The following is a 25,529-nucleotide window of genomic DNA, read 5'->3' as shown; positions in this document are numbered from 1 at the left end:
GAGACAACTATTTATAAACAAAAAAAATTATTAAACAAGTTTTTATGCCAGTTTTTAAAAGTTTTGAAAATATAAATTGAAAAATAAAAACGAAATGGGTTACCAAACATGCTTTAGATGGTAAAAATGTCGTAAAATTAACAAATAATTAAATAAGTTACTAACATAAGAAATGATTTATTTAATTATTTATTAATTTTACGACATTTTTATCATCCGAGGCATGTTTGGTAACAATTTCATTTTCAGTCTTCAATTTATATTTACAAAAATTAAAAAAACTGTCATAAAAACTTGTTTGATAATTTTTTTGGTTTATAAATGGTTGTCTCAGTTTGTAAATTTGAGGAAAAAACGTAAATTCAAAAAATTACATTGGTTTTTAAATAGAAATTTAAAAATTTTACTAATAATTTTTTTTTCAATGAATTGTTTTTCCAACTAATACTAATCTAGGGGCAATTGATAATGCTACTTTGAACCTTAGGGAAGGGATTGTAATTTTTAAAATGTAAAGAATGTCGATGTAATTTACCCAGTAAGAATAAAATTGATATTTAAAAAAATTAAATTACTAAGAAAAAATCTATAATAAAATTTTAAATTTCAAAAAAGGAGATATAATTTATAAAAGATGAGAAAAAAACTATAATAAATATAAACGTCACGAGTTGTCCGTGTAATTTACCAAAGAAAAAGAAAAAAAAGAGGGGGAAGAAAATAAAGGAGGATCGAGAACTAGAAAGAGAGAGAGAGAGAAACGGGTGAATCAGCAAAATGGGAAAAAAAAAGAAAAAAGAGAGAATCAAAACAGGGAAAGTGAAATGTGAGAGAGAGAGAGAGAGAATAGGAGAAGAAGAAAAGGGAGAAGAAGATGGAGACAGAAGACGAAGACGAGGAGGAGAAGAAGAAGAGAGCAGGCGAAGAATACCTCAGCTTCTTCAATTGATCTGAACGGGTTAGGGCTCCTCTCCTCTCCTCCCCCATCTCTTTCTCTGTCTCTATTTCTCTTTCTCTGTCTCCTCTCCTCCCTCGATCTCTTTCTCTGTTTCTTTCTCTCCAACTGTTAGGGCTTCGATCCACCTCATGCGTGTCATTTGCATTCGATTCGTAGATGTTGGATTTGAGATCAAACTACTATTCGTTTGGTTATTTATTGTTGTGGCCTAACATTTTAAGCTCAAATATGGACATGGCTGATGTTGTTTTTGATTTGAATGAGTTTGATCTGGATTGAACAGATGCAGATCCTGAGCTAGCTAATTCGAAATGCTACAATCTAGAGTTTCTGGTTCTCTTAGATTTAGGGCTTTGATTTGGTATTGACCTAGAGTTCTCTGTACTATCTTTTTCCTTTTCTTTTCTATCTTTCTTTCTTTTATTTTTCATTTAAAAAAAAAAAATTAGCTAAAGATTTAAAGACTGATGTTAAATTTTTTCGGATGATTCCAAAAACAGAGGATGGTACATAATTACCATAATGCCGTAGTTTTATACGCAAATATTTTTGTTTTTGGGTTGATTTGTTATCTTGCTTTTTATGAATCCATATTAAGAAATTAGACCAAGTTATGAGCTTTCTCTCTACAGTGAATTGGCTTTTCCTTGAGCTTCTTATGGGCTCATGAATTTGGCAACAAAGTGATTATGATGGGTCAAACAGATTTATCTCATCTCATGCTTATGTTTCCTGTGGTGCCGATCTTATATTTGTGTTGTTTACTCTATTCTGGGGTGGTATGACCTCACTTTTCTTATAAAAATACAATGACATTCACCATGTGTTGTTGGTCCTTATCGAACATCTCTTTAATATTGGATTCATTGCAGGGTAGAAATGTCGATGCCTTGATTTTGTATTGACAAGCTGTGCCCTCTCTGTCTCAGATCCAAATATGATTTTCCTTTGCCCTATAGGTATGTGTATGTATTGTTTCTATCGATTTTGCTGTCAATGCTACTTTCTGAATGTGTTTTGTTTAAGTGGAAGTGTTTTAGCTTTTCATTGAAGTGGATAGGTGAGGTTGTTCAACCATAATTTGATTCAATTTACACTTCTTCTATGTGTCTGCAACATAATAAGACTTGATTCTTTCACTCTTTCATTTTTGATTCAGATAGAAAAATTGAAGATCTAATGATAAATTTTTGGTGAAAATCCAATAAAATTTTAGCACATTTTGCAATAGAGTTTGAAGGCAGTGATTTATTGTGCTCCCCTAGTACAACTTCAAGAAATTTGACTTATTTTGAATTGTTTCAAGTGTCTCTTCGACTAAAAAACTTATAGAAAGCAGTAGGTTAAAATAGAATTCAGCATAGTAGTAAAACAAAACACAACCTAGTTTGAGATTTATTTAAAATTCATTTATTGGAATTTTCTTCTATTACACAATACACTAGACTCATGGAGGGATTGCTTGTTAAAATTTCATGAAATTACGAGGTAGAGAACTATTTTTAAAAATTCATCAAAGTTAGGCCTCAGCACAATTTCAATTCTGCGTAATCATGAAAACTCACTCCCAAAATAGCTATGCTTTTGCTTTACTAAAGCCTCTTTTCATTCCATCTTGTAAACATGATTTAAACTACATAAAAGATCAATAAATTCATGCCTGAAACAATTTAACTACAAATTAAAAATTGAATTGAAAATTTTACCGACTAAGAACTTTTTGTCAAGCTCTCAAGAAATTGAGTGAAGTTCTGCTTAAGGACTTGTACCTCATCGTGTTTTGAATTATTTTGCAGGGGAAGTGTGGTATTGAGAAACAATTTTTTTATTTAATTAATTTTTTTTTTTGGGGGGGGGGGGATTGCACTAATTGAGACTAGGTGAGGCACAATTTTTAAGGTCACAATTTTCTGGATAAGGAAAATTGCTTCTACGAATCATCTTCTTCCTTTTATTGGTGCTTTCGCTCTTTCCAAATATTTAGTTAATCGTGAATAGTAGAGTAGAGTCCAATTATATCTTTTGTGCTTGTATAGTATGTTGGTCCTTAATTCTCAAATCTTGGAAGCCCTTTTAACTGTGTCTCTTTGCGATGCTAGCTGTTTAGACATAATTGATAGTTACCTAAATCATTTTGAACTGAAATGACGCAAAAGTGGCTTTGGCAGAGTTAGTACTAGTCGTGGAGAAACATGTGTTAGAATCTGCTTCTCTTGATTTTGTTGTTAAAGCCATATTTTTCTTGTTACCAGATATATTCTTGGTGTTATATGGAAAATTCCATTTTGTGGGGTGCTCAATAATTATCCACTTTATTTTATTTATTTATGTATTTATATATTTTTTGGGGGACTTTTAACCTCTTTTCCCTTTTCCTACTTAACAATAATTCCTCTGTTCCAAGGTATTCTGGTGCCGCATCCTAGCAGCCCAAGCAAGTCACACCTGGAAATGGGTATGTTGCTATTGGTGAACAATACCTTATAGTATATAGTCTGTAATATTATACCACAACGTATTTTCCAAACAGATGATTTGTGCTGCTAATCTCATATATTTTGGTCAAGACGTTCCAAATTTTTTTCATAATTTTTTCTACGAGCTGCAGATACATGAGGCAGTGATGAACACTGAAGACACAATGTGATTGAGAAAATCCTTCAATCTGCTTTAAAATTGTAGTTTAGGATCCACCGGCCCTTTCTGATGAATCGATAGTGAAAGCAATGGAAGCTTCAACACAAGAGCTAACCTTGCGTGCAAGTTGATGATTAGTAGAGCTTACCTTGATTCCATATTTAATAATATTAGTGTTAAACTAAATATTGATGTATGTTTTTGCATGTATGAAAGTTTATATTTTGTTTGCACACTGATATATATATATATATATGTATGTGAATATAGGTTAATAATTCTATTATAAGTTTAAATTAATTTGTTAATTTTTTTTAAAATTATTTTTCATTAAAAAAAATTGTTAGGTACTTGCAATTGTTTTTTTTTTTGTTTTTTTTTTTTTGTAGCAAATGTATATATGATTTTTATAATAAATAATTCTTTGCGACGGTAAAGTGTTATTTATTTAAATTTTTTTTTTTGCGATTGCAAAATAGCTGTTGCAAAAAGTAGTTTATGCTTTGCCATTGCAAAAAATATTTGCCACCACCATATTTGGGTCCCCCATTTGTGGTTGCTTGGCAGTCGCAAAAGGTCATTTGTGACTACATTTTCATTATTTGTGACGGCTTGTGACGGTTGCAAAAAGTACTTTTTTTAGTAGTGTGGCTATCAGTGTGTGCTTGAAACTAGTTTCTACAAAGGCGATTTTGCAACTATATTTTTGATTTCTGGCTTTTCTTTTCAGTGTTTTTATAAGAATTGTTGTTAATTTGTTTTGAAAAATAGTTGAATCTAAAGAGAAAAATAAGAAGGAAAATTTGGGCCAGTGAAAGAAAATGTTGACATTGAACCTCAATATGATTATTTTGTCTCAGAAGATGATTCAGGAACTAACACTGAGCAAAAGAGCTGTTTAACATTGAAGGCAATGAATGGGGTCAATGCCCTTGTGGTGGTGACCGATTGTTGCTTCCATTTCATTACTGATAAGCATAATATGCAGAAGCAACATGCTGCATCTGAGCTGCTTTCAAACATAGAAAGGATGGCGGATAAAAGATTCAGTAGATCAACTCAGGCCCACAACATTACCTCTCCAACTGCAATGGTCAACTTGAACCTGACTTCATCAACTCGGCCCAAAATTCAAACATCTGGTTTTGAGCAGGCAATGGAAACTTTCCTTGCAAATATTTCAGTAAAGAGGAAGGCATGGCACCAACTTCAACCAACCCAATCTCATCCGGAGCAAATAAAATGCTTTTGCAAGAGCACAAGGACGCTTGATATGATTATCAACAATACTCCATGAAGGCAAGAGGTACCTATTAAACACATAGAACACAAAAATTTCCAAAATATTGAATCCACAGTAATAAAGCAACTTTTCTGGATGTGTGATGCAGGCAAACCAGAAAAACAGAAGCGCACAGTTACAATTGATGAAATGGTGGGAGGAAGAAAGGAAAGTATTCTGTGGACGAGCAGACTCATTCATTGCACTCATGCATCTTGTCCAAGGTACCCAAACAAGTTCTCTCTATACTTGACCTAGAAGTTTCAAATCCTTACAAAAGTTGCTAGATTTCATCCTTAAAAGCCTAGGTCGATTTTATGTAGTAGTTATCTGGTGCACAAACCTGTTATTGACTTATTCTGGTTTGCACATATCATTCTAGGTTACCAAAAAATGAAGCCTACTAAAAAAATAAGTTCAAATTATGTGAATACACTCACAGTAACACAGTACTAGCTAGGCACCGCTACAACATGAAAGCAAAATACAAATCTTAAAGAGTTCACAAGCTATTAACTAAAATGGTGAATATAATTGACATCCAAGCAGTGTAGAAATTCCAGATGTAGGAAGCAAAGATAGAAAAGTGCACTGTACAAAAATGCCTAAGCAGCTCATGCAAAGAGTAAACTGAACATTGTCAGTCTTGCACCCGACCTTACAATTCTGATTCGTTTCAAAGACAATGCACTAAGATCATTATTCCTTTATTTTTTTTTGGGTGAATTTTCTTCAAAGTAGCATTTATTTTCCATTGCTACTGTCGGAATCTCTTGGATAGAAACACTATCTCTGTACCAAGAATGAACATACAAAGAAATTATATGATATTCTATGTCAAGTGCATGTAAATTAAAAGATATATTTATCTAACCAATATTTCAGGAAATAGATGCTTCTCACAGTGGAAAGGCTCAGCTGTTGACTCAGTAATAGGAGTGTTCCTTACTCAGAATGTCTTAGATCTTAACCATGATTTTTTTAATTTTTTTTTTCGGAAACAAATTTCAGTATATAGAGAAAACAAATTGTATTGAAGAAAAGCCCTAGCACTGTAAAACGTAGCTAAGGTCTTGCATAAACGATGAAATTCGGATACAAGGAATGAAACAATTACTCATGATAGAAATAAAGGAAAGAACAACAGAACTTCAAAAATGGAATATCAATACTTAAGTGATTTAGAAAACCTTAAGTGAGGTGTTTAAGTTAAAAGTAATGTCGTTAAGCTATAATTATTCAATAAATTCTCTTTCTTAGAGACTAAGCGTGATTAGTTTGAGTTAAACTTGGTTACTTAAGATAATGAAACAAGTGGCCTAAGCTAATTATTTCATACAACAAAAGAGAGAAGAATGGAGAAAGTTGGAGAGAAACTTTCTTCTTGAGAGGTAGAAGAGAAAAGAAAGAGAAATAAGAAGAAAATCAAAGTGAATTAAAATTCATCTATTTGGACTTGAGAATTGAACACTTAGGTGATTTAAAAAACCTTAAGTGAGGTGTTTAAGTTAAACTAAGATCGTTAAGTTATAATTAGTCAGTAAATTCTCTTTTGTAGAGAATAAACATGATTAGTTTTAGTTAAACTCGGTCACTTAAGAAAATGAAGTTGATTATATATAAATTTTGGTTTAAATTCACTTAAATGAGTAGCAAAAGCAACCCTACCAATGAAAATCTTTCCCCACATACAAACAAAATACCTGATGAAATACATGTTATAGCAAGCTCTCTTATCATGGTTCATTAGATGTTTCACTGTTTATACAAAATGGTAAGGTTTATGCATGATTACAAGTCTGGGGTTCGAGATGACTTACTTTGCCTTGTCTGGAGGAACATCTCTCAACCACTCAAGGTCAATACTTCCATGTTTTCTAACCATTCGGTTTTAGGAAATCCTGCATAATTATGTAATCATTATCAACTTTTTTTTTTTTTATAGGTTTCTGCATTTAGCTTGTTATTACGCACAGCCAGAGCCATTTGAAGCTGGTTTTGACAAATATGAAAATTTTAAAATATGATTTGTACTTGTACCTTGATTCACTCTGCTAGCAAGTTGTTCATTCCTAGTTCTCTGATAGAATTAGAAATCTCATTGACATCTGCACATTGTACTGCTTCGTAGTCCAGGGAGTCCATAGTAATAACCGATGTACCCTTTTGTGACCAAACTTACCACCTTTTGCATGGAGGGAGCATTAGTAGCTTCCGAACTAGGGCAGGATACCCTCCTTTCCAGGATTGTATTATTGCCTCTTTGAATGATTTAGTGAATCCTAGGTCTGACTTCTAAATTAGGACAGGGCAACCCTTCCCGCCAAATAGGCATGAATGCAAATTATGTGCTAATGTGATATTTTGGAAATGATTTGATTTGATTCCAACGATCTAACAACGAGAAAGACAGTGATTTCATTCCCAAAATCTGGGGAGTCTGACGTGGCAATGATTTGATTCTGTGGCAATCCGAGTTATTTGGGGGCAATGATGCAGTTACAAAGATTTGGGGGTTCAATTTAGGCAGTGATTCACATTTTGATCATGATTTGAGTAATCAATAGTAAATTAGGGGGGTGGTTTCCCCATTTTAAAGAATTTGAGTTTGAATTTGGGTTCTTACCTTAGAGATCAAAGAAGAAGAGGAAAAAGCAAGGTATGATTGCCTTTTTAAAATTTAAATCTCCAAGAAAACATGTTATTAAAGAATAACTTCTAAAAAAAAAAGGAACTTTCCAGCCTAAGTAGAGCCTCGGAGATTATGGAAGGTGTTTGATTGACTAAGAATCTTTAAGTCATTGACTTTAGGGGGAATTTCGAGTTTGATGAAAAATGGGAGATAAGGAAGTGGTGACCAAATCTTCAATTTTGAATAAAATTCGAAATCCCCTAGAAAGACATTTGACTAAGGAGACAATTGTTTGATTAGATACTTGGAATCAGATCGAGAGCTCCTTGGGAGGAAAGAATTGTGAAAGAAAACCCGAGTAGAATTTTAGAAATTATGGAAAGTTTTTGATCAGACAAAAATCTTTAGGTTTTTTACTTTAGAGGGAATTTGATTTTATGGAAAAGTGTTGATGAGGACGTGATGACCGAGTCTTTCACCTTTAAGTGAAATTTTGAATTTCCTTACAAGACATTTGACTATAAGATAACTGTTCGATTGATTTCTTGGAATAAGATCTAAAATTCCTTGAAAATTTTTTGAAAATAAAATTTGAATAGAGTTTCGAAATTATGGAAAGTTCTTTTCATTAGGTAAAAACCTTTGGGCCACTGACTTTGAGGGAACCTTAATTTTATGGACAAATGTTAGACAAGGAAGTAATGACCAAGTCTCATTTTGAATAAAATTTTGGTTCCTGTACGAGATATTTGGCTAAAGGGTGATCGTTTGGTTGATTCCTTGGAATAAAATCCGAACTCCTCAGAACTTTCGGAAAAAAAGAGGAAAGGGGGTAACATTGAAATTTTAAATAAATAAAAAAAAAACTTCACTTTATTTTGAAAAAAATAGACATTGAAATTTGATGACGTACTTTTGAAAATAAATTGGGGCACATTTCGGGAAACAATAAATAACGGAAAGACAATTGTTTAGATTGATCACTCTGGTAGGAATCCTTTAAATTCCTCAGAATTCCCTTGGTCGGGCAACTATCACCCAATGGGTGATGACGATGACTTCGAGACCCAATGGTAAGTGTTGAACAAAATTGACTGGTTCCATTCACCTATCCTCGGGTTTGTTGCATAGTATCCCGGACACTATTCGTGGGTTATGTTATGTCAATAAGGCAAGCATGAGACTATGCTACTAGTGCTGTTTGATCATTCCCTTGTGGAAGGAGTGGTATATTGATAGTAATAACTGATGTACCCTCTTGTGACCAAACTCAACCCCTTTTGCATGGAGGAAGCATTAGCAACTTCCGAACTAGGGCAGGATACCCTCCTTTCCAGGATTGTAATATTGCCTCTTTGAATGATTTAGTGAATCCTAGGTCTGACTTCTAAATTAGGACAGGGCAACCCTACCCGCCAAATAGGCATGAATGCAAATTATGTGCTTATGTGATATTTTGGAAATGACTTGATTTGAAGCGATCTAACAACGAGAAAGACAGTGATTTCGTTCCCAAAATCTGGGGAGTCTAACGTGGCAGTGATTTGATTTTGTTTCAATCCGAGTTATTTGGGGGCAATGATGCAGTTACAAAGATTTGGGGGTTCAATTTAGGCAGTGATTCCTATTTGGATCATGATTTGAGTAATCAGTAGTAAATTAGGGGGGTGGTTTCCCAATTTTAAAGAATTTGAGTCTGAATTTGGGTTGTTACCTTAGTGATCGCAGAAGAAGAGGAAACAGAAAGGAATGATTGCGTTTTTAAAATTTAAATCTCCCAGAAAACATGTTATTAAAGAATAACATCTAAAAAAAAAATGGAACTTTCCTGCCAAAGTAGAGCCTCAGAGATTATGGAAGGTGCTTGATCGAATAAGAATCTTTAAATCATCGACTTTAGGGGGAATTTCGAGTTTTATGAAAAATGGGAGATAAGGAAGTGGTGACCAAATCTTCAATTTTGAATAAAATTCGAAATCCCCTGGAAAGACATTTGACTAAGGAGACAATTGTTTGATTAGATACTTGGAATCAGATCGAGAGCTCCTTGGGAAGAAAGAATTGTGAAAGAAAATCCGAGTAAAATTTTAGAAATTATGGAAAGTTTTTGATCGGGCAGAAATCTTTAGGTTTTTGACGTTAGAGGGAATTTGATTTTATGGAAAAGTGTTGATGAGGAGGTGATGACCGAGTATTTCACTTTGAAGTGAAATTTTGAATTTACTTAGAAGACATTTGACTGTATGGTAACTGTTTGATTGATTTCTTGGAATAAGATCTAAAATTCATTGGAAATTTTTTAACAATAAAATTTGAATAGAGTTCCGAAATTATGGAAAGTTCTTTTCATCAGGTAAAAACCTTTGGGCCACTGACTTTGAGGGAACCTTAATTTTATGGTGAAATGTTGGACAAGGAAGTAATGACCAAGTCTCTCATTTCGAATAAAATTTTGGTTCTTGTACGAGATATTTGGCTAAAGGGTGATCGTTTGGTTGATTCCTTGGAATAAAATCCGAACTCCTCAGAACTTTCGAAAAAAGGACAGGGGGTACATTGAAATTTTAAAAAATAAAAATAAAAAAAAACGGAACTTTATTTTGAAAGAGGATTTTGAAAAAAATAGACGCTGAAATTTGATGACGTACTTTTGAAAATAAATTGGGGCACATTTCGGGAAACAATAAATAACGGAAAGACAATTGTTTAGATTGATCACTCTAGTAGGAATCCTTTAAATTCGTCAGAATGCCCTTGGTCGGGCAACTATCACCCAATGGGTGATGACGATGACTTCGAGATCCAATGGTAAGTGTTGAACAAAATTGACTGGTTCCATTCACCTATCCTCGGATTTGTTGCATAGTATTCCGGAAACTATTCGTGGGTTATGTTATGTCAACAAGGCAAGCATGAGACTATGCTACTAGTGCTGTTTGATCATTCCCTTGTGGAAGGAGTGGTATATTGATAGTAATAACTGATGTACCCTCTTGTGACCAAACCCAACCCCTTTTGCATGGAGGGAGCATTAGCAGCTTCCGAACTAGGGCAGGATACCCTCCTTTCCAGGATTGTATTATTGCCTCTTTGAATGATTTAGTGAATCCTAGGTCTGACTTCTAAATTAGGACAGGGCAGCCCTACTCGCCAAATAGGCATGAATGCAAATTATGTGCTTATGTGATATTTTGGAAATGATTTGATTTGATTCCAGCGATCTAACAACAAGAAAGACAGTGATTTCATTCCCAAAATCTGGGGAGTTTGACGTGGCAGTGATTTGATTCTGTTTCAATCCGAGTTATTTGGGAGCAATGATGCAATTACAAAGACTTGGGGGTTCAATTTAGGCAGTGATTCCTATTTGGATCATGATTTGAGTAATCAGTAGTAATTTAGGGGGGGTGGTTTCCCAATTTTAAAGAATTTGAGTCTGAATTTGGGTTGTTACCTTAGTGATCACAGAAGAAGAGGAAAAAGAAAGGAATGATTGCGTTTTTAAAATTTAAATCCCCCAGAAAACATGTTATTAAAGAATAACTTCTTAAAAAAAAAAAGGAACTTTTCAGCCTAAGTAGAGCTATAGAGATTATGGAAGGTGTTTGATTGAATAAGAATCTTTAAGTCATTGACTTTAGGGGGAATTTCGAGTTTTATGAAAAATGGGAGATAAGGAAGTGGTGACCAAATCTTCAATTTTGAATAAAATTCGAAATCCCCTAAAAAGACATTTGACTAAGGAGACAATTGTTTGATTAGATACTTGGAATCAGATCGAGAGCTCCTTGGGAGGAAAGAATTGTGAAAGAAAATCTGGGTAAAATTTTAGAAATTATGGAAAGTTTTTGATTGGACAGAAATCTTTAGGTTTTTGACGTTAGAGGGAATTTGATTTTATGGAAAAGTGTTGATGAGGAGGTGATGACCGAGTCTTTCACTTTGAAGTGAAATTTTGAATTTGCTTAGAAGACATTTGACTGTGTGGTAACTGTTTGATTGATTTCTTGGAATAAGATCTAAAATTCCTTGGAAATTTTTTGACAATAAAATTTGAATAGAGTTTCAAAATTATGGAAAGTTCTTTTCATCAGGTAAAAACCTTTGGGCCACTGACTTTGAGGGAACCTTAATTTTATGGTGAAATGTTGGACAAGGAAGTAATGACCAAGTCTCTCATTTCGAATAAAATTTTGGTTCTTGTACGAGATATTTGGCTAAAGGGTGATCGTTTGGTTGATTCCTTGGAATAAAATCCGAACTCTTCAGAACTTTCGGAAAAAAAGAGGAAAGGGGGTACATTGAAATTTTAAAAAATAAAAATAAAAAAAAACGGAATTTTATTTTGAAAGACAATTTTGAAAAAAATAGACGCTGAAATTTGATGACGTACTTTTGAAAATAAATTGGGGCACATTTCGGGAAACAATAAATAACGGAAAGACAATTGTTTAGATTGATCACTCTGGTAGGAATCCTTTAAATTCCTCATAATGCCCTTGGTCGGGCAACTATCACCCAATGGGTGATGACGATGACTTCGAGATCCAATGGTAAGTGTTGAACAAAATTGACTGGTTCCATTCACCTATCCTCGGATTTGTTGCATAGTATTCTGGAAACTATTCGTGCGTTATGTTATGTCAACAAGGCAAGCATGAGACTATGCTACTAGTGCTGTTTGATCATTCTCTTGTGGAAGGAGTGGTATATTGATAGTAATAACTGATGTACCCTCTTGTGACCAAACTCAACCCCTTTTGCATGGAGGGGGCATTAGCAGCTTCCGAACTAGGGCAGGATACCCTCCTTTCCAGGATTGTATTATTGCCTCTTTGAATGATTTAGTGAATCCTAGGTCTGACTTCTAAATTAGGACAGGGCAGTCCTACCCGCCAAATAGGCATGAATGCAAATTATGTGCTTATGTGATATTTTGGAAATGATTTGATTTGATTCCAGCGATCTAACAACGAGAAAGACGGTGATTTCATTCCCAAAATCTGGGGAGTTTGACGTGGCAGTGATTTGATTCTGTTTCAATCCGAGTTATTTGGGAGCAATGATGCAATTACAAAGACTTGGGGGTTCAATTTAGGCAGTGATTCCTATTTGGATCATGATTTGAGTAATCAGTAGTAATTTAGGGGGGGTGGTTTCCCAATTTTAAAGAATTTGAGTCTGAATTTGGGTTGTTACCTTAGTGATCACAGAAGAAGAGGAAAAAGAAAGGAATGATTGCGTTTTTAAAATTTAAATCCCCCAGAAAACATGTTATTAAAGAATAACTTCTTAAAAAAAAAAAGGAACTTTTCAGCCTAAGTAGAGCTATAGAGATTATGGAAGGTGTTTGATTGAATAAGAATCTTTAAGTCATTGACTTTAGGGGGAATTTCGAGTTTTATGAAAAATGGGAGATAAGGAAGTGGTGACCAAATCTTCAATTTTGAATAAAATTCGAAATCCCCTAAAAAGACATTTGACTAAGGAGACAATTGTTTGATTAGATACTTGGAATCAGATCGAGAGCTCCTTGGGAGGAAAGAATTGTGAAAGAAAATCTGGGTAAAATTTTAGAAATTATGGAAAGTTTTTGATTGGACAGAAATCTTTAGGTTTTTGACGTTAGAGGGAATTTGATTTTATGGAAAAGTGTTGATGAGGACGTGATGACCGAGTCTTTCACTTTGAAGTGAAATGTTGAATTTGCTTAGAAGACATTTGACTGTGTGGTAACTGTTTGATTGATTTCTTGGAATAAGATCTAAAATTCCTTGGAAATTTTTTGACAATAAAATTTGAATAGAGTTCTAAAATTATGGAAAGTTCTTTTCATCAGGTAAAAACCTTTGGGCCACTGACTTTGAGGGAACCTTAATTTTATGGTGAAATGTTGGACAAGGAAGTAATGACCAAGTCTCTCATTTCAAATAAAATTTTGGTTCTTGTACGAGATATTTGGCTAAAGGGTGATCGTTTGGTTGATTCCTTGGAATAAAATCCGAACTCCTCAGAACTTTCGGAAAAAAAGAGGAAAGGGGGTACATTGAAATTTTAAAAAATAAAAATAAAAAAAAACGGAACTTTATTTTGAAAGAGGATTTTGAAAAAAATAGACGTTGAAATTTGATGACGTACTTTTGAAAATAAATTGGGGCACATTTCAGGAAACAATAAATAACGGAAGACAATTGTTTAGATTGATCACTCTTGTTGGAATCCTTTAAATTCCTCAGAATGTCCTTGGTCGGGCAACTATCACCCAATGGGTGATGACGATGACTTCGAGATCCAATGGTAAGTGTTGAACAAAATTGACCGGTTCCATTCACCTATCCTCGGATTTGTTGCATAGTATTCCGGAAACTATTCGTGGGTTATGTTATGTCAACAAGGTAAACATGAGACTATGCTACTAGTGCTGTTTGATCATTCCCTTGTGGAAGGAGTGGTATATTGATAGTAATAACTGATGTACCCTCTTGTGACCAAACCCAACCCCTTTTGCATGGTGGGAGCATTAGCAGCTTCCGAACTAGGGTAGGATACCCTCCTTTCCAGGATTGTATTATTGCCTCTTTGAATGATTTAGTGAATCCTAGGTCTGACTTCTAAATTAGGACAGGGCGGCCCTACCCGCTAAATAGGCATGAATGCAAATTATGTGCTTATGTGATATTTTGGAAATGATTTGATTTGATTCTAGAAATCTAACAACGAGAAAGACAGTGATTTCATTCCCAAAATCTGGGGAGTTTGATGTGGCAGTGATTTGATTCTGTTTCAATCCGAGTTATTTGGGGGCAATGATGCAGTTACAAAGATTTGGGGGTTCAATTTAGGCAGTGATTTCTATTTGGATCATGATTTGAGTAATCAGTAGTAATTTAGGGGGGGTGGTTTCCCAATTTTAAAGAATTTGAGTCTGAATTTGAGTTGTTACCTTAGTGATCACAGAAGAAGAGGAAAAAGAAAGGAATGATTGCGTTTTTAAAATTTAAATCCCCCAGAAAACATGTTATTGAAGAATAACTTCTAAAAAAAAAAGGGAACTTTCCAGCCTAAGTAGAGACTTGGAGATTATGGAAGGTGTTTGATCGAATAAGAATCTTTAAGTCATTGACTTTAGGGGGAATTTCGAGTTTTATGAAAAATGGGAGATAAGGAAGTGGTGACCAAATCTTCAATTTTGAATAAAATTCGAAATCCCCTAAAAAGACATTTGACTAAGGAGACAATTGCTTGATTAGATACTTGGAATCAGATCGAGAGCTCCTTGGGAGGAAAGAATTGTGAAAGAAAATCCGAGTAGAATTTTAGAAATATGGAAAGTTTTGATCGGACAGAAATCTTTAGGTTTTTGACTTTAGAGGGAATTTGATTTTCTGGAAAAGTATTGATGAGGAGGTGATGACCGAGTCTTTCACTTTGAAGTGAAATTTTGAATTTGCTTAGAGGACATTTGACTGTAAGGTAACTGTTTGATTGATTTCTTGGAATAAGATCTAAAATTCCTTGGAAATTTTTTGAAAATAAAATTTGAATAGAGTTCCGAAATTATGGAAAGTTCTTTTCATCAGGTAAAAACCTTTGGGCCACTGACTTTGAGGGAACATTTAATTTTATGGTGAAATGTTGGACAAGGAAGTAATGACCAAGTCTCTCATTTCGAATAAAATTTTGGTTCCTGTACGAGATATTTGGCTAAAGGGTGATCGTTTGGTTAATTCCTTGGAATAAAATCCGAACTCCTCAGAACTTTCGAAAAAAGGACAGGGGGGAACATTGAAATGTTAAATGAAAAAAAAAAAAACGCACTTTATTTTGAAAGTGGATTTTTAAAAAAATAGACGTTAAAATTTGATGACGTACTTTTGAAAATAAATTGGGGCACATTTCGGGAAACAATAAATAACGGAAAGACAATTGTTTAGATTGATCACTCTGGTAGGAATCCTTTCAATTCCTTTGAATTCCCTTGGTCGGGCAACTATCACCCAATGGGTGATGACGATGACTTCAACACCCAATGGCAAGTATTGAACAAAATTGACTGGTTCCATTCACCTATCCTCGGGTTTGTTGCATAGTATCTTGGACACTATTCGTGGGTTATGTTCTGTCCACAGGGCAAGCGCGAGACTATGCTACTAGTACTATTTGATCATTCCCTTGTGGAAGGAGTGGTATATTGATAGTAATAACTGATGTACCCTCTTGTGACCACACTCAACCCCTTTTGCATGGAGGGAGCATTAGCAGCTTCCGAACTAGGGCAGGATACCCTCCTTTCCAGGATTGTATTATTGCCTCTTTGAATGATTTAGTGAATCCTAGGTCCAACTTCTAAATTAGGACAGGGCAGCCCTACCCCCCAAATAGGCATGAATGCAAATTATGTGCTTATGTGATATTTTGGAAATGATTTGATTTGATTCCAGCGATTTAACAATGAGAAAGACAGTGATTTCATTCCCAAAATTTGGGGAGTCTGATGTGGCAGTGATTTGATTCTGTTTCAATCCGAGTTATTTAGGGGCAGTGATGCCGTTACAAAGATTTGGGAGTTCAATTTAGGCAGTGATTCCTATTTGGATCATTATTTGAGTAATCAGTTGTAAATTAGGCGGGTGGTTTCCCAATTTTAAAGAATTTGAGTCTAAATTTGGGTTGTTACCTTAGTGATCACAGAAGAAGAGGAAAGAGAAAGGAATGATTGTGTTTTTAAAATTTAAATCCCCCAGAAAACATGTTATTAAAGAATAACTTCTAAAAAAAAAGGAACTTTCCAGCCTAAGTAGAGCCTCGGAGATTATGGAAGGTGTTTGATCGAATAAGAATCTTTAAGTCATTGACTTTAGGGGGAATTTCGAGTTTTATGAAAAATGGGAGATAAGGAAGTGGTGACCAAATCCTCAATTTTGTATAAAATTCGAAATCCCTTGAAAGACATTTGACTAAGGAGATAATTGTTTGATTAGATACTTGGAATCAGATCGAGAGCTCCTTGGGGGGAAAGAATTGTGAAAGAAAATCTGAGTAGAATTTTAGAAATTATGGAAAGTTTTTGATCGGACAGAAATCTTTAGGTTTTTGACTTTAGAGGGAATTTGATTTTATGGAAAAGTATTGATGAGGTGGTGATGACTGAGCTTTTCACTTTGAAGTGAAATTTTGAATATCCTTAGCGGACGTTTGACTATAAGGTAACTGTTTGATTGATTTCTTTGAATAAGATCTAAAATTCCTTTGAAATTTTTTAAAAATAAAATTTGAATAGAGTTCCGAAATTATGGAATGTTCTTTTCATCACGTAAAAACCTTTGGGCCACTAACTTTGTGGGAACCTTAATTTTATGGAGAAATGTTGGACAAGGAAGTAATGACCAACTCTCTCATTTCGAATAAAATTTTGGTTCCTATATGAGATATTTGGCTAAAGGGTGATTGTTTGGTTGATTCCTTGGAATAAAATCCGAACTCCTCAGAACTTTCCGAAAAAAAGAGGAGGGGGGGGGGAATATTGAAATTTTAAATATAAAAAAAAACATGGCACTTTATTTTGGAAAAGGATTTTGAAAAAATTAGACGTTGAATTTTTATGACGTACTTTTGAAAATAAATTGGGGCACATTTCGGGAAACAATAAATAATGGAAAGACAATTGTTTAGATTGATCACTCTGGTAGGAATCGTTTAAATTCCTCAGAATTCCCTTGGTCGGGCAACTATCACGCAATCGATAATGATGAAGACTTCGAGACCCAATGGTTAGTGTTGAACAAAATTGACTGGTTCCTTTCACATATCCTCTCGTTTGTTGCATAGTATCTGGGACACTATTCATGGGTTATGCTATGTCAATAATGCAAGCATGAGACTATGCTACTAGTACTGTTTGATCATTCCCCTGTGGAAGGAGTGGTATATTGATAGTAATAACTGATGTATCCTTTTGTGACCAAACTTAACCCCTTTTGCATGGATGGATCATTAGCAGCTTCCGAACTAGGGCGGGATACCCTCCTTTCTAGGATTGTATTATTGCCTCTTTGAATGATTTAGTGAATCCTAGGTCTGACTTCTAAATTAGGACAGGGCAGCCCTACCCGCCAAATAGGCATGAATGCAAATTATGTGTTTATGTGATATTTTGGAAATGATTTGATTTGATTCCGGCAATCTAACAACGAGAAAGGCAGTGATTTCATTCCCAAAATTTGGGGAGTCTGAGGTGGCAGTGATTTGATTCTGTTTCAGTCCGAGTTATTTGGGGGCAATGATGCAGTTACAAAGATTTGGGGGTTCAATTTAGGCAGTGATTCATATTTTGATCATGATTTGAGTAATCAGTAGTAAATTAGGGGGTTGGTTTCCCAATTTTAAAGAATTTGAGTCTGAATTTGGGTTGTTGCCTTAGTGATCAAAGAAGAAGTGGAAAGAGAAAGGAATGATTGCGTTTTTAAAATTTAAATCTCCCAGAAAACATGTTATTAAAGAATAACTTCTAAAAAAAAAAGCAACTTTCCAGCCTAAGTAGAGCCTCGGAGATTATGGAAAGTGTTTGATCGAATAAGAATCTTTAAGTCATTGACTTTAGGGGGAATTTCGAGTTTTATAAAAAATGGGAGATAAGGAAGTGGTGACCAAATCTTCAATTTTGAATAAAATTCGAAATCCCCTAGAAAGACATTTGACTAAGGGGACAATTGTTTGATTAGATACTTGGAATCAGATCGAGAGCTCCTCGGGAGGAAAGAATTGTGAAAGAAAACCCGAGTAGAATTTTAGAAATTATGAAAAGTTTTTGATCGGACAGAAATCTTTTGGTTTTTTACTTTAGTGGGAATCTGATTTTATGGAAAAGTGCTGATGAGGAGGTGATGATCGGGTCTTTCACTTTGAAGTGAAATTTTCAATTTCCTTAGAAGACATTTGACTATATGGTAACTGTTTGATTGATTTCTTGGAATAAGATCTAAAATTCCTTGGAAATTTTTTGAAAATAGAATTTGAATGGAGTTCCGAAATTATGGAAAGTTCTTTTCATCAGGTAAAAACCTTTGGGCCACTGACTTTGAGGGATGCTTAATTTTATGGTGAATTGTTGGACGAGGAAGTAATGACCAAATCTCTCATATCGAATAAAATTTTGGTTCCTGTACGAGATATTTGGCTAAAGGGTGATCGTTTGGTTGATTCCTTGGAATAAAATCCGAACTCCTCAGAACTTTCGTAAAAAATAAGAAGGGGGAACATTGAAATTTTAAATAAATAAAAAAAAATGGACTTTATTTTGAAAAAGGATTTTGAAAAAAATAGATGTTGAAATTTGATGACGTACTTTTGAAAATAAATTGGTGCACATTTCGAGAAACAATAAATAAAGGGAAGACAATTGTTTAGATTCATCACTCTGGTCGGAATCCTTTAAATTCTTCAGAATTTCTTTGGTCGGGCAACTATCACCCAATGGGTGTTGACGATGACTTCGAGATCCAATGGTAAGTGTTAAACAAACTTGACTGGTTCCAATTTTAAAGAATTTGAGTTTGTTCACCCATCAATGTAAATGTTCACATTGTCAATGTAAATGTTCACACCATCAATATGAATGTTAAACATGTCAATGTGAATATTCATATTGTCAATGTGAATGTTCACAATATCAACGTGAACATTTACACATCAATGTGAATAGTCACATTGTAAAATATGAATGTTCATATCCCCAAATTGTTATCCGTTCAAAAAATATTTGTAAGGGTAGAATTATTCATAAAATACCTTAAATATGAGAATTTTGATTTGTTAGATCAAATGTTCAAATAATAGAACTTATTGAAATATAATAATATCTTATGGATTAAATGAGATACAAACACTTGAAAAATTATTTTTTTAGAAAGTCTCCCCAAAATTAACCTTTCTCTCCTAAGCCTATAAATAGAGGCTCTCACTATGGGGATATGGATAGATTGTTTTTGGCTAATGGTCTTGCAAACTTCCAAACAATCTTGAGACGCTATCAAAAATTATTTCTAAAGTTCTTCAAACATAAAATTAGAGGATTATCAAGCTCTTCAAATTTGTGCCAATCCTTTCAAGTTAAAAATACAAATTTGGTCTATCATTCCAAAGAGATCATTTCAAGACTCGTTCGAGATCATGCCGTTCAAACTCTCGATCAAGCCTCTTTTCTCTGAGTTTCTCCATTCGAAGACTTGAAGAAATTCATCAACTTGTCTCGTTCAACAAAAAGCTTTTACAATAGTTGAATTTCAACTATTTCGGAGATCGAATCAGAGGATCTATTCTTTTGTAATAGAGCAAATTTACAGAGGATTGTACCAATTTTTTATAATCAATAAAATTAATTATTTGTGCATTTATTTTGTGTCTTAATTGCAAGATATGAAATTTGTGTTTAGGACAACTCCATACTCAAATCATTACTCTAAAATCAAACGGAGCCAAATATCTTATTAAGACTATTTATTTTCTCACAAAAATTGATGAGATTTAGTGATAAACAAATTGCTTGATTGTAAAATATTTATAATATCAAAATTATTTCGTAAAATACAATAACAATAAAAATCTCACTCGTATCTTTTTTTTACTTAATTAATTTTTTACTCATCCAAACATCATAATAAAAAATACAATGGTTGCGTTTGGTAGAGTTTTAGAATTATGATTTGATAATAAAGTTCTATTGAGTTTGTGAGTTTTGGAATTATGATTTGAGTGTGGAAAATATGTTTGGTTATGAAATTTGAAAAGTGTTTTGAATTGAGTGATATTTCATATGATATTTGATTCAAAAATTTACAACTCGTAACCAAACATACAATCCATAATTATATTCAAAATTCATAAAAAAAAAATTTAAAAAAAATTCAAAATATTTTTTATTTAAAATATAATAATAATAGGTGCTAAAAAAAAAACACAAACACTAACATTGTTCCGGTTAACCGGCCGAACATCCGGGAGAATGACCGAGTAGATCCAAAATTCAAAAATCCTCAGCTTTTCAGAATAGAGTACACGAGAATGAGAGTAGCGAAATAGGAAAGAGAAATATGTTTTGAAATGTGTTGTGGAGTCAAAATTTCAAAACTCCTTCCAAATAATACATACAAATAGAGAGGTGAAATTAAGTTTTCAAAGTTGCACCAAACACAATCAATAATTTAATTTATTTTCTTTTCTCCAAACCCAAACAGGTCAATGTATGGATGAAAAATGATTGAGACCACTAAAAGTGGTGCTCTAATAGCACCACTAATGACGTGGCAATGGGGCCCGCCCACTGCCTATGCCTTTTTTTTTTTTTTTTTTTTTTTTTTTTTTGACACATTATTTTTAAGTTTTCTGTGACTCTGCCTTTGCATTGATAGGTGATGAAATAGCCAAAATTGTTGAGGAGTAGGCTCCCCTCAAGACTACATCTTCTCCATACTCCCTCAGGACTCTATTTTGTGGGGCTCCATAGTTTTGTGATTTGAACAGTTCATCTCGTAGTTCAAAGAGAAGAATGTATTTATAAAAATTTAGCTTGATCGGACATTGATTGATACACCAACTAATCATGTTTCATGCTGATAAAAAAAAACTAATCGTGTTTCATTTTATGAAATGGGTGGTACATATGAATCTTAATAAAAACCATTGATCTTATAAGACAAAATTTGATAAGTTAGTATGTTTATCGATATTCAATAAAGTTAATTTTTTGCATATATGTTCTACTCTATTGGGCATACAAGATGAGCAGTTTGGATCACCTTCCTTGGTTACATGGAGCCCACAAAATGAAGTCTTGAGAGATAGGATGAAGTCTTGAGGGGAGCTGCTCCCAAAATGTTTGAGTGAATTTCATGAGACTAAAAGTCCATGTGGTTTGGGACTTGGGAGGGTAAGACTAGATGTAGACCTTGTCTTTCCTCTATTTGCGCAAAGTGGTTGCTCTCTGACTCGAGAAAACATTCTTATGCTTGTTAGTATTGTACTAAATAATGATGTGGACACATATTTGACAGAGCCCTATTATGTTCATCAAATTGATGAAGTTGTATATACTTAAAAATGAATGTTCTTGTGGTAGGTACACAATGGTTCCAGCTTCCTCGTACCTCGGATTTTCTGCTTCAATAAAATGGGTTGCGGAGGTACAAGTCCATCTTTTAGATTTGGTTCGTCACTTTGTTGTGTTTGATGATGTAATAAGTACATTACTTTTTCCCTAACAATATTATAGTCCATCAGGGTACATATCTTACTTCTACAGCACGCAGTCATGCACATGATTTAAACTTAGAAGAAGGAAACGTGATTGGTAACTTCAATGGAGAATTTTGGGGAATGTTTGCAGGCCACCAGGTGCTGCATTTTAGTTTTTGATGACAATTTTAATGATCTTTGGTTCTAATAAGAATATATTCAATTTGTTTTGTATGGATGTTGTGCATCTGGAATAATCTTCATTTTTTTATTGAATTTTGCAGTTCGTTGGAAACCTCATGTCTCTTTTTCTATTGAAAGATGGAACGGTTTGTGCATGCTTGTGATTCCAAGCTGATTTCCATGTCCTATATTTTTCTATGTTGTTTGTTGTATTACCAGTACCAATTCATTATCATAGATTTAGTTATTAATGCTTGCATTACACTCGAGAAACTCTAACCTTCGTTGTACAAAAAAAATTATTTAATGTTAAATTTCTCTTTTGCATCTCTAATGCAATTTTAGCTATAAGTTAGCACTGAAAAATAAAGATGGCAGAAAGATGAGGAAAGTCCTATTTATTATGAAGTGAATGATTTTTATTTCCTTTTTTCCCCATCTTTGGCTATGGGAGGCTTTCCCTTTTTCTTTTGTTTCTTTAATAATTTCTTTGGTGGACGTTTTAATGATAGTTTTTTTTATTTTATTTTTAAAAAGGGATAAAATCAAGGGTCCCAAACCTTTTTCGATAGTCTCGAAATCAATCAATGAAGAGAGTTTCAGGAGGAATGACTTCCCTTAGTTGGTTTGAGTGGCATAGCCCATTGGAGTAGTTGTCTAATCGTGGGAAACAGTTGTATAGCCATGTCGACAATTAGAGCTATAGAGTTTTCGACATGGTTGACTCCCATTTTTGGCATTCCTTCTGTTAGAAAATTTTGTCAAGTTGACAAACTTGACCATTCCATTCTGCGAATCCTTCACACCTCTACCCAAGTATTTGAAAGGTATCAAGGTCTAAAAAAAAAGTTGATACAGTATCCAACACATGTCAAAAAGTGTTTGATGAGTGCTAGTGCCGGACATGCATTGAACACAGATATGCACCTTCTTAGTAGTGTCAAGAAGTGTATGTGTTTCTTGGGTTGTTCAATATATATATATATATATTTTAAGATAGCAAATAAAATATTAAAATATACATAAATTACTTGTATTAAAAAAAATAAATAAGGATATTCAATGGCACACCTTTAATCCTATGTAGTGTCATCCTTGACAGCAATATACCACTATCTTTCATTTGGTTGTGGAAAATTTGAAGCATTGTAGATTCTACCTCAGTGTCAGAATCTATGATTTTTTAATTCTTTTAAAATACTCGCATCTTTAATTTGTTATTCTTTCTTTCACATCACTGCAGGGGGGAACTACCAGTGGCAGTGGCACAACTTTACTATATATTATGTTCGTTTGTAGTATGACCTTAGGTACCATACTCATGTGCTTCTTACAAAAGAGGGATGCTAAAGGAGAGGAGACTTTACCAGATTCTTCTGTCAGTTTCTACTCTTCCATTGTTTGACTTACGAATGCTATTAATCATCCCCCTTATTGCATATTCAGGCTTACAACAAGCATTTGTATGGTAATTGTTGATTAACTTATGACATTTTACCTTTTTATTGTCCTTTGACCATTCAATTTGTGCACTATATACATTGTAATATTTTCTTCAATTAAGCGTGGAACACATTTACAATTTTAGGGCTGAATACACCAAGTACATTGCGGAACCTGCACTTGGTGAGTCTGGTGTAGGTGGTGCTATGGCAGTGTATTGGGCTTTTGATGCAATTGTAAGTATGGCACTGCAGAAATGAGTAGCTTTATGGAATGGTTTACATGAATTAGCTCACTTGGTGAGTCTGTTTTTGTTTTACGTACATTAATTCATGTTTTACGTACATGAATTAGCTCACTTCGTCTCTTTCTTGTTGAGTTGGAGAAATAAAAATGAATTGAGTGAACAACTTTAAATTTCATTTACCCTTTCCTTTTGTAAGCAACAAGAATAACAAATAATAAATATCCTTTTCCATATTTATTCTCTATGAGTTGTGTTGTGTTTTTGCAACAATATACAAAATTTCATTTATTGCCCTGGTGGTACTTCACATGGATAATATGGATGGATAATCATATCTTGTGTTCTGTTGCATACTTATTTTTCCCACGGTATGTGCATTCAAGTTATTACTCACAATCTCTGCTATGATCTCTATCCTCATATGTTTTGTAGGAAATTATTCAATAATAATGTGGCATAGGATGTAAATATTATTACACCTCAAGTTCGCTAAAAGTTAAAAACCCAGGAAAACCATCTTTGTTTTATAATTTGTCATTTGTTTGATTCATTAAGTTTTTCAGACTCAGTTTATATCTGGAATGTGTTAGTGTTCGCTGGCTATGGGTCGACTCACCTCTGGTCTCAAGTCAATCACTCTAATAGTTTGTGCTGGAGCTTTCATTCAGTTAATTGTACTGCTTTGGCTTCTACTGAAGTACAGGTTAGGTTTCTTGTTGATTCCAATTAAAGTTATTTAGAATCTAAAGTTTTTAATTATATATATCTGATTTGAAGCTGCTATGACTTTATCAGTTCTTGTTAACTGTGCCATTGTGCAGCGTAACTAGTGGAGTACTCGGTATTTTGTACCCCCTTATCATGGCAGCCGCATTGGGAATTGGGGATGGAATATTCAACACACAGCTTAATGCTTTGCTTGGGATGCTCTTTAAGCATGATATGGTAGTGATTTATTTTGTTTGTTTTACTTAGCCTTTTTTAGTTTGATTTATACTCTTTTTCACGTAAATGTTGACACGAGAAGTGCATGCCTTGAGTTGAGTGTATGAATAAGTGATGGACGCGTGTCCAAAGCGTGTCTAGATCTAAAAAATATAAAATAATAATAAAATTAATGACACATTTGGATGTGTATCCGACACATTATCTTCTTAGAGGTGTTCGTGCTTGGGCGATCTAATTGAGAGGCAGGTGGGATGAAACTATGTTTTTTTTTATTTATAAAAAAAATAAATAAATCAGTGGATGTAATTGTGAAAACGTATGTTTTATGGTTGAAGACAAGGTATATTGAGATTCTTGAGACGTAAATTCCATATATTGAAGGAAATTAGGAAAACTTATTCCTTTAGGAAAGTTAAAGATATGGGTTCCACAAGTGTTCTCCTAATTGAACAATTAAACAAATAGGAGAAAATTGACTTTTGTGTGTTGTACTCTCCTTTATAATGTTAGTTATCTTAATGATTTTCATACTTATGTCTAATTTATTTCTCATTCAAGTATATTAAAGATATTTGGCCCTCAATTTTTCTTAGTCGTTTCTTTGTGCAAATGCACTTGCATTTAATTCTCAAATGTTACTTTTGGGGTGTACAGGAAGGAGCATTTGCACAACTCAAGGTTTGGCAGTGTGTTTCGATTGCAGTTGTGTTTTTTGTGAGCCCTTACATTTCTTTGCATGCTATGTTAGTGGTTATGCTTGTTGCAGTTTGCATCTCTGTTGGCGGGTTTCTATTCCTCATTCTTATGGTCGAGAAAGCATTCTCTTGTGCTGATTGATTTTTTGCTACCGGATACGTAATAAATATTTATTGCCAAAACATGTATTATTCACGTCTTACACATTGATTGCCTCAGAAAGTTGTATTTGTCTGTGAAATCTATTAAATAAGAAAATATGTTCACCTGTTAA

The 25,529-nt window shown here is 33.9% G+C and overlaps 1 pseudogene across 1 annotated transcript; it reads left to right on the top strand.

Moving 5' to 3' along the window:
- Nucleotides 1-681: 681 nt before the first annotated feature.
- Nucleotides 682-25,529, top strand: LOC114272356 (UNC93-like protein 3; annotated as a pseudogene). The gene is made up of 14 exons (XR_014345144.1): nucleotides 682-958; nucleotides 1,831-1,917; nucleotides 3,363-3,413; nucleotides 4,584-4,901; nucleotides 4,987-5,101; nucleotides 21,623-21,686; nucleotides 21,784-21,897; nucleotides 22,023-22,067; nucleotides 23,165-23,389; nucleotides 23,510-23,600; nucleotides 24,202-24,314; nucleotides 24,433-24,556; nucleotides 25,214-25,237; nucleotides 25,326-25,529. The product of XR_014345144.1 is annotated as an UNC93-like protein 3 (transcript).

Source organism: Camellia sinensis, chromosome 11, assembly GCF_055761805.1.
Source record: "Camellia sinensis isolate YWXY chromosome 11, ASM5576180v1, whole genome shotgun sequence".
In the NCBI taxonomy this organism is placed as follows: domain Eukaryota; kingdom Viridiplantae; phylum Streptophyta; class Magnoliopsida; order Ericales; family Theaceae; genus Camellia; species Camellia sinensis.
This window is presented reverse-complemented; position numbering and strand designations above follow the sequence as displayed.